We start from the raw sequence: 9,785 nt of genomic DNA, 5'->3' as shown, positions 1-9,785 counted from the left end.
AAGAAAGAGTGAGGGAGGGACAGGGAGAAAGGGAGGCTTCATGCTGTCAGGGCAGAGCCCGACACAGGGCTCGATCTCACAAATGTGAGATCACGACCTGAGCAAAAATCAAGAGTTGGATGTCTAACCAACTGAGCCTCCCAGGTGCCCCTTTTTCTTTTTAATCATGCAAATCACAGAACTTTTGAATTAACTTACTATATCAGTAATTCATTATTTTATTTTTTTTACATGCTAAAGTTTATTTTGTGCTACATGAAAAATGCTACCAAAAAGATTAACTGTAGAGGGCTAACAAGTGTTAGCCCTAAGTGTTTGAGTTTGGGACAGGGGGCATATTATTCAAGCACAGTGTCGTGCTTCACTTGGGTAAAGTCTTGGCTAAGTTAATACAACTAGGTGTTGGGCCTACACAAAACTGGTCAAATATATGTCTGTGGATTGTGGCAAAAGGGACACAGCTCTGAGCTGAGATTTGGAGACATCTGGACCAAGACTGAAGGATTTCGTGAGAACAGGAATAGCAATTGGTTATTTTTAGGACATATATTGCCATAACCTTCTCTAGGGACTATCTACTTTATTCTGTTTTATTGGAAACCGGGTTATCCAATTTTTACTTGTAATGAATCACTTTGATTTGGAGATTTTTTTATTTTTATTTTTTGGTTTCAAGAGTAGAATTTAGTGATTCATCACTTACATACATATAACACCCAGAGCTCATCACAACTGGTGTCCTCCTTAATGCCCATCACCCACTTAACCCATCCCCCCACCCACCTTCCCTCCAGCTTCCACCTTCCCTCAGTTTGTTCTGTATAGTTAAGAGTCTCTTATGGTTTGCCTCCCCCTCTGTTTTTATCTTATTTTTCCTACTCTTCCCCTGTGTTCATCTGTTTTGTTTCTTAAATTCCACATATGAGTGAAATCATATGGTATTTTTCTTTCTCTGACTTATTTTGCTTAGCACAATATGTTTGAATTGCATCCATGTTGTTGCAAATGGCAAGATTTTATTCTTTTGATGGCTAAGTAATATTCCATTGTGTGTGTGTGTGTGTGCGTGTGTGTGTGTGTGTATGTGCGTGTGTGTGTGTGTTTCTCACATCTTCTTTATCCATTCATCAGTCGATGGACATTTGGGCTCTTTCCATAATTCGGCTATTGTTGATAATGCTGCTATAAACATTGGGGTACATGTGCCCCTTCGAATCAGTATTTTTAAAACAATGAAATGCTTCACAAATTTGTGTGTCTTCCTTGCACAGGGGCCATGCTAATCTTTTCTGTATCATTCCAATTTTAGTATATGTGTTGCCAAAGCAAGCCCTGGATATTTTTTGTTGAAGAGTTCTCTTGTAATGGATACTTTGAAAAAGATTTTGACAGGTACCTAGCTGGCTCAGTCTGAAGAGCTACAATTCTTGATTGTGACTTCAAACCCCATGTTGGGAGTGGAAATTACTTAAATAAATAAAACCTTAAAAAAAAGATTTTAGGGACACCTGGGTGGCTCAGTCGGTTAAGCGTCTGATTTCGGCTCCGACCATGATCTCACAGTTTGTGAGTTCAAGCCCCGCGTCAGGCTCTGTGCTGACAGCTCGGAGCCTGGAGCCTACTTCAGATTCTGTGTCTCCCTCTCTCTCTGCCCCTCCCCTGCTTGCACTCTGTCTCTCTGACTCTCTCTCTCAAAAATAAATAAACATTTAAAAAAACGTTAAAAAAGATTTTAGTTAAAAGTTCTCTTAATCCCTATTAAAATGTAAAAGTTAATGTTGTTTTGCTTCTGCAATCTCCTTCCTACAACAGGGAGGGAGAGTCAAGCACATTAAATGTGTGTCTGAAGTGCGATTATATGGAGGAAAGGGATTACTCAAACAGGGCAACATCTACTTAATAGTATGTCTGTTCCCTGGATGTTGCCTAGTTATAGATTACTACTGAATTGGTTAAGCAGTTTTTAGTACTGCTTGCACCAGCCTCAAAGCAGCTGCTTTCCATTCTGACTGCTGCTTACATAAGCAGACAGTTATGTATTCAGAGTTTAGACCCTGTTTTCCTAAAGGGGCAAGTCAAAGACTAGATATAGATTTATTTTTAGAACTACATCTATGTGTGTATATGTGTGTGTGTGTGTGTGTGTGTGTGTGTGTGTGTGTGTTACTCTAAACTCCAAAAAGAAGATACCATGTCAGAGAGTCAGTGAAATGATTCTGTCTAGTACATTAATTTGACCCTTGCCATAAATACCAAGCAAAACTTGTTCCTTTTAGCCTTCAATTCATTATCCCCTAAATCAAGCACTAATCATTAGTTTTACCTTTCATTCACTAGGGAGTTTGTGGTTTAATTTAATTTTTACCCCTGGCAATTGTTAGGAAAATAAAGGATGAAATGCAGGCAACTTATTACAAACGGGCCAACAGAAAGTGAAGAATATGTCCAAAATGTATTATTATTCAAGTAGATGACAGTAGACTGTAGGGGTAAAGCATTTTCACCTAACTGTGAAACAAGGTCAAATTAGGTCAAATTAAAAAAAAAATCAAAATTAAGAAAGAAAAGGGGCCACTTAAAAGAAATTTTGGATACCAAATGCTGTATTTCTATTTTCATTCGGTGGTTATGGTCGACTGTCCTTTGGGGTTGAATCTAATATGTGTCTGTTTCTTGCATTATTGGTTTTTAAATCTTACTTTCAAATCACAAAGCCAGAAGGAAAAATGAAGTGAACATATCAGGAATTGTTGTTGCCTAACTAATGGAAATGTGAAAGGTGTTTCTGCACCAGAGAAAACTGATTGGCAGTAAAGGATGGTGTAAATCCCATGGTGAACCTTTAAGACTACAGAGCTGATGAGATCTGACCTTTGATTTGCAGATGAATAAACTGAGATCCCAAATGGTAAATTGACTTGTCTAGGGTCATGCATACAGTGCTCAACTTTGATGAAATGTTAGTCATTTTTTTTTAATTCTAACATATTCTTTTGGAATTATATAATTCATTCACTGACACATTCACAGTTCTTTCAACAAGTATTTATCGAGCATGTACTATGGACCAGACACAGTTTTGGATGCAAAGAAGAATTACAAGTGTTACTTCTCACAAATATTTACCATCAGTGACTGCTCATCTCAGGATCCTATTGGAGTTCACAGTTTCCTTAACTTTGAAGTTTAAATGAGCTAGTCTTTATAAAATCCTTACATGATGCGAAACACACTGAAGATACTCATAGATGTTATTTCCCATTAAGTTAATTATTCATTTTTAGTTACACAGAATTCTAATACTGAGGCAAGAGTTGAACATAAAGACAAATACACACACATATATATGTATGCATACATATAACTTCTCATCAAAATGAGTTAACCCAATTTCTATTTTGTTCAACTCATTCTTGTAAGTTCCTTACAAAAAAATTTTAATAGACATCTGGCAAAGAGGATTATGATGCTTCAAAATTAATATAGTAGTTTTGCAATACACCTAAAGCCACCAGAGAGTGTGTTCACACCACACAGGCACACACACACACACACACACACACACACACACACACACATACACACACATACATGAACCATCAGCTCTGTTCTCAAAACAAAGAGGACATTTGTGTGAATGGATAAGAAACCATCACCCACATAAAGGAGTCCTGCCGCCCATGAGCTCTTCTACTTTGCCTCGACATCTTATTGCAAACATGTGGAGAAAAATCCCATGATGGAGTCTCCTGAGTTATCAAATAGATCACACAGCAAAGAGAAATATTAGTAGATGCAGCTAGTCTGAGCCCAACTGGTTAAAGCAAGTTGCTGAGAGGGATAAGGCTTTAAATCTTACTGCTTTTCTAATTTCTTGATTTAACACATTTGCAGAACAATAATGGCACAGCAGTCATGTAATATCAAGCACAGTTCTCATGCTTTATATATAGTAATTCACTTAGTCTTCACAGCAATCCTGTGAGGTTGATATTATTATCATTATCCTCAATTCACAGATAAGTAAACGGAGGCACAGAGCAGTGGGAAGCCTTGCCTCAGGTCACATAACTAATTTGTGGTAAAACTGGTATTTTGTACCTGGTGTCTTAATTTGAACACAATTCTACTTCTATACTTGACTGCACAGGTACAGAAGCCACCTGCCATCTAGATCAGAGATCTCACAAATGAGAGCTATGGCCAGAGGGAGAATGACTGAAAAAGCAGAGAAAATATAATCCTATTCACCACTACTAAACAAACAACTCAGAAAATACACCCTTACCAAAGCATCAATACTAATAATTTAGTATTATTTGAAGACAAGTGCACAGACAGCACATTGATGTGTTTAAAGGCGTTCATCATTTTGTGGATGCTGCCATCATCATCAGAGAAGGTCCAGTAATTTATAACAGCACATTTAATTAAAAGTGGGCACTTCAGGAGCCACTGAATTTAGATGACAGTCTGTACATTGGAGGTCCCCCACTATATTACTACAATAATGTCACGGTTCTCAGAGAGAGAACAGATTTCATCCCCCCATGAGAATGCACTGAAGAAGAAGAAGCAATGTCAGCTCCTCCTGATGGGAACAGTAGACTTTCTTGCCAGCCTGTCCAGCTCCTGTCAAAAAGTAACAACCCTATATAGCTAATGAATTCTGATATCCTCAAGAGAAGCAGGTGGTGGATGGCATCCCCACATGGCCCGTCATCTCAGGGCAAATCACAAAGCTGGTAGTGCCTGGAGAATGCACAGGTACCTTATCTAATCCATCACAGACAGAGCTGGTAAATCACATAAAATTTTGCCATTTGTCTACGGGTATGCCAAGTGAGCTTTCTATCAATCCTGAACTAACAAACTCCTCTCACAGCGCTATAAATATCCAGGATGACAAAACAAGTTACCTAGGGGATGGTTATTTGCATTATAAAAGATTCTTCCTTTACAAAAAGATTCCATTCCAGATTTCTTTCAAAAGAGAGCTTTTCTTAAGTATCTTCAAATGTGTCATGATGTATGAAATTATATTTACACAAGGTTTTAGAAAGGGGAAGGGCGACTAATGTTCATTAAGTTTCCTATTTGCTGTCACTTATTATCTTCTTTAATCCTCATAGCCCCAAATGGAACAAGAGCCAGCCAAACAAACTTGTTGGAAGTGTGATAGGAAATGCGATGGGTAAAAATACCAAACTCCATCCTCACAATGAGAAAACACTGAACTGGCACTCCAGAAGCTGGCTTGGTTCCCCAGGTCTGCTGCTAAATTAGCAAGATCCAAAAACTCCTCACAGAACCTCAGTTTCTGCATCTATAGAATAAGGTTGGTGAGCAGAACTTTAAAATCTCTTCCAGTAGAAACAAGTCATGGTTCCTAATCTACACTATTTCAATCCAAAATCAGTAGGGAAGGAAAAAACATTTAAGAGAAAATTAAAGTGAGAATGGGCTTATTCTTTAAAACATGATTAAAGAGAGAACCATGGCTTTCAGTAGATTCAATTAGTCATTGTATCATAAGCCGAGGAAATAAAAAAGAGAATAAGGCATAATTAACCTTAATCTATTGATTTCATTTTACTTTAACATAAGTCTCTATTTACGAGAGGAGACGAATTAAAACCACCAGGTAGTGTTCACCCATGAATTGGTGGCAGAAAAACCGTATGTCATCATAGATCTAATGGGTAAAAAAAATAAGAAATGAAAGAAAAGTGCAGTCTTTTTAATGAAGGTAATCTGTGTTTTATATGTCAGCTTGTTAGGAGTCATTTTACAATCTAGAAATCAAGAAAAGGATTACATGCACTGTTTTGACACTGACTCCTCTTGTTCATAGTTTGATGAAGACCCAGTTGATGGGATGCCATTGTTAATCTCATTTTCTTCCTTTAGTGTCTATGTTATTAATAGCTCTGTCAATGCTGATGCTAATATGGAGACAGAACAAAAAAAATCCCAGTTTTAATAGTTTGGAGGCAAGTCAGAAATGCAGTTGAGTGGTAGAATACCAACCTGAGAGTCACCTGCCTTGACTTCTCCATTATTCATCTATTCTAAAATGACATGTCACATTTCAGTGTGTCCTTTTATCCATTTGTAAGACACTTGGCTTTAAGTGCTTTTTAAGCTCTTCTGTGAAAGATGCTAGAACAGCGTGCAATGATAATGTCTTAACCGCCTCCTTTCACCACTTTTAACCCTAGTTCTTCCTTCAAATCTTCCTTTAAATCTTCCTTTAAAGCTTAAATCTCACCTCCGTGGAACTGGCACCGTTAAACCACAAACCACAGTTACGTTTTTAGAGATAACACCCTATTATTGATCATTTATGTTGTGCCAACCACTGTACTAATAATGTTAATTATATTGTTATTTTTTATTCTCAAATGATGAATAAGAGAGCAGCAAACAGTTCCCTCATTGGATAGAAGAAACCGGGCTTGTAGTGTTAAAGGAAACTGTTCAAGATCACAAGGCTGGTCAATTTCAAAACTAGAATTTTTATAAGATTTATCTGACCCCCAAGTTTTGTGCTCCTGACAACTACATTATATATTTTTTGGAAATTCCTTCTGAAAATTCTTATAGAAGTCAAGCTTGTTGCTTACAGCAAGACATTTAATTCCACAGCTACTTATGTTTCTCTCTACATATTTTGGGTATATACATATTTCTTGCTGTAGTTGACATCTGTCATTCACTAAACCTAAAATCAATGTATAGAAGAAGGTAAGAAGAAGAGGAGGAAGGGACAAAGAGGAGGAAAAAGTAAGGAGGGAAGGAAGGAAGAAAGAGAGAAAGACGGAAAGAAAGAAACTACTCTTGTAACGAGAATAAGATGTGTGGGGTCCTGTCCACCTCATGAACCACCCTAAGACACTGATACAAAACTGACTAACATGGGGCAAAAGCTGAAGTATGGGCATCCATTTTTAATGTAACAAATCTCAGCAGAGACAGTGTGGTTCTGGAGCAGCCACGGTGATAGTGTCTTCTTGACTTTCTGCTTGTGACAGAAGCAACAATCTCTTTAGTGGCAAGTTTTGCAGTGTGTTTCTCAGAGTAATTCTGCAAGCTCAGCCAGGTATCCGTCTTCAACCTCCCAAAGATTCTGAGCTCTCGTTAACCTGTAATATATCCCTTTCTGCTTAAATCAGCTAGCATAGATTTGGTTATCTGCAAATGAATCTGATCAATAACTTGTCAAATTAATTTTAGTTCCTGTATTAGTGAAGTATTGCTGTGCAATAAATTACTCCAAAATTCAATGGCTTAAAACAATACACATTTATTATCTCACAGCTGGTGTGGATCAAAAATATGGGCATGACTTAGACGGGTCCTCTGTTTCATGATCTGTCACAGGGTTGAAGTAAAGTTGTCAGTCCAAGGGTCTGAGGTCTCATCCAAAGCTTAGCTGGGGAAAGGATACTCTTCTAAGTTCACTTAGTGACTGTTGGCAGCATCCAGTTTTTGAGAGTGTTGAAATAAAAGCCACATTTCCTTTCTGGCTGTGGGCTGACTAGCTGCTCTGGGTTCCTTACCACGTGGGCCTCTCTAGATGGGCTCTTGCTTCATCGTAATGTTCAAGCCAAGCAGGCAATAGAGCCAGTCTGCTAGCAAAACAGAAGTCAGGGTCTTTTGTAACCTAATTATGGAAGTGACTTCCTGTTACTTTTGCCAAATCCTATAGGAATCAAATCATACACAAGAGTGGGGATTACACAAGAACTTAAATATCGGAAGGCAGATATGATGCTTCATTTTGTTTCAACTTGGCTAGGGCAGATATTTGGTCAAATGCTAGCCTAGAGGTCACTATGAAAGTAGTTTTCAGATGACATTAACATTTAAATCAGTAGACTTTAAGTAAAGCAACTATACTCATTAATATGAGTGGGTCTCATCTAATCAGTTGAAGAACTAAGACAAAAAGACTAGTCTCCCACAAGGAAGATAGAATTCTGCCACTAAACTACCTCTGAACTCTAAGTATTTTTTAAAGCTTATTTATTTATTTTGAGAGAGAGAGAGAGAGAAGCACAATGAGGGAAGGGGAAGAGAGAGAGGGAGAGAGAGAGACCATCCCAAGCAGGCTCCACACTGTCAGCATGGAGCTGGACATGGGGCTAGATCTCATGACTGTGAGATGATGACCTGAGCCAAAAATCAAGAGTCTGATACCTAACCAACTGAGCCACCCAAGCACCCCTGGACTCTAGGTATAACATCAACTCTTCCCTGAGGCTCCAGCCTGCCAGTCTGCCCTGAAAATTTCTGACTTGCCAGCCTCCATAATCACATGAGCCAATTCCTGCAAATAATTTCTTATATACCCACAACCTATTAGTTCTATTTCTCTAGAGAACACTGACTAATACAGCTGGGTTCATTAGAGGTCATGCTAGAAGTCTGTCTTCTACAGTCCCAAAAGGAAAATAATAGTATTTTACGTTAGACAACAGTCCCTTTCCAAAATAATTTAAAACATATTCAGGAAACATTTTAGAGCAGCAAAGGGCCTTAAAGCCATCTAGTCTTATCCTATTATCTTGTAGAGGTGGAAACTGAGATCCAGACAGTGTAAGGACTTATTCAGCACTATTTAAGAACAAAGCCAGGGCAAGAACTCAGTTTTCTCTCATAACGCTCTTACCATTGACCCATGAATTATCCTAAGTTGAAAGCTGAGAATTATACTGGTGGCCTGAAGACTGATTATAGCGAAGGAAAATCTTCATGGGCAAATGAACTACTGGTCAGCAAGGTTGTTCTTGCCTTGATTGTTCTTCCCATTGTGGGTAATGGTTTTGTGCTGTGCCTTCTCATCTTCCAACCCAGATCCCTTAATGATCAATGGCACACATAGGCAAGACAGCAGACTGGGGTCATGGGTACTGCCAGTGGCTATGGAACACAGCGAAAATAACTGGCCATATGGGGATTAAACCCCTGACCTTGGCCTCATTAGTGCTGAGCTCTAACCAACTGCTAGACATGTATCGTATTGTTTGTCTTTAAAACTATCTTTGAATCTGCTCTATTACTTTCTGATTAAAATCTGGTAGCTGGGAACAGTTTAATTGATTTCTCCAGTGCTTTTTTTCAGTACACAATGTTGATGAGTGAGTATATAAAAAATTAAACTTGCATTTTAATAATATTTAAGTTAACATGGACCTCCCCCACCCAAGAAACGAAATAACAACAGCACAACAACAAAAAACCATCCTGAAATAGGAATTAGGCAAACAAGAGACACTGTGATAGATTTCCTTGTTCGCTGCTGTCTACACATCATGGGAAATCTCGGGCTGAATTGTCAAACATTGCACTCAACCTGAGTGTTCATGATTTGAGGCAATTTGTGGAGATTAAAATCTTGGGTGTTCTAATGCACATCAACAATAAATCCTGTTGCTTCTTCTTGTCCAGCCCAGTAAAAATCAATGCTTTTAGGTAAGGAGTGTTGATTACAAATTATTTTTGAGCCGTTATTTTAAAACGACATCCGAGCTCAAGTGAGAGTTTGACTTAAAGTCATTTAATCAAGGATATTAAATTAAAGGATCACTCTGCCCTGGTGTGATGGGTTGCAGAAGGCAGGAAAATGAACGTTAACATGCATTATGCCAGGTGCTTAACGTGTGTTATAACATTTGATCCTCACTACAAACCGAGACGCAGACATTTTTATCCACATTCTATTGCTCAGGAAACCTAGGGTCAGAGAAGTTCAAGAACATTTTCAAGGACACACATTTCTC

General features: G+C 38.3%; 1 non-coding gene across 1 annotated transcript; it reads right to left on the bottom strand.

Moving 5' to 3' along the window:
- Positions 1 to 1,226: 1,226 nt before the first annotated feature.
- Positions 1,227 to 1,331, bottom strand: LOC122198962. Its single transcript, XR_006193248.1, has one exon. It is a non-coding gene; the product is annotated as a U6 spliceosomal RNA (small nuclear RNA).
- Between the last annotated feature and the right edge of the window lie 8,454 nt (positions 1,332 to 9,785).

Source organism: Panthera leo, chromosome C2, assembly GCF_018350215.1.
Source record: "Panthera leo isolate Ple1 chromosome C2, P.leo_Ple1_pat1.1, whole genome shotgun sequence".
Taxonomy (NCBI): Eukaryota; Metazoa; Chordata; class Mammalia; order Carnivora; family Felidae; genus Panthera; species Panthera leo.
This window is presented reverse-complemented; position numbering and strand designations above follow the sequence as displayed.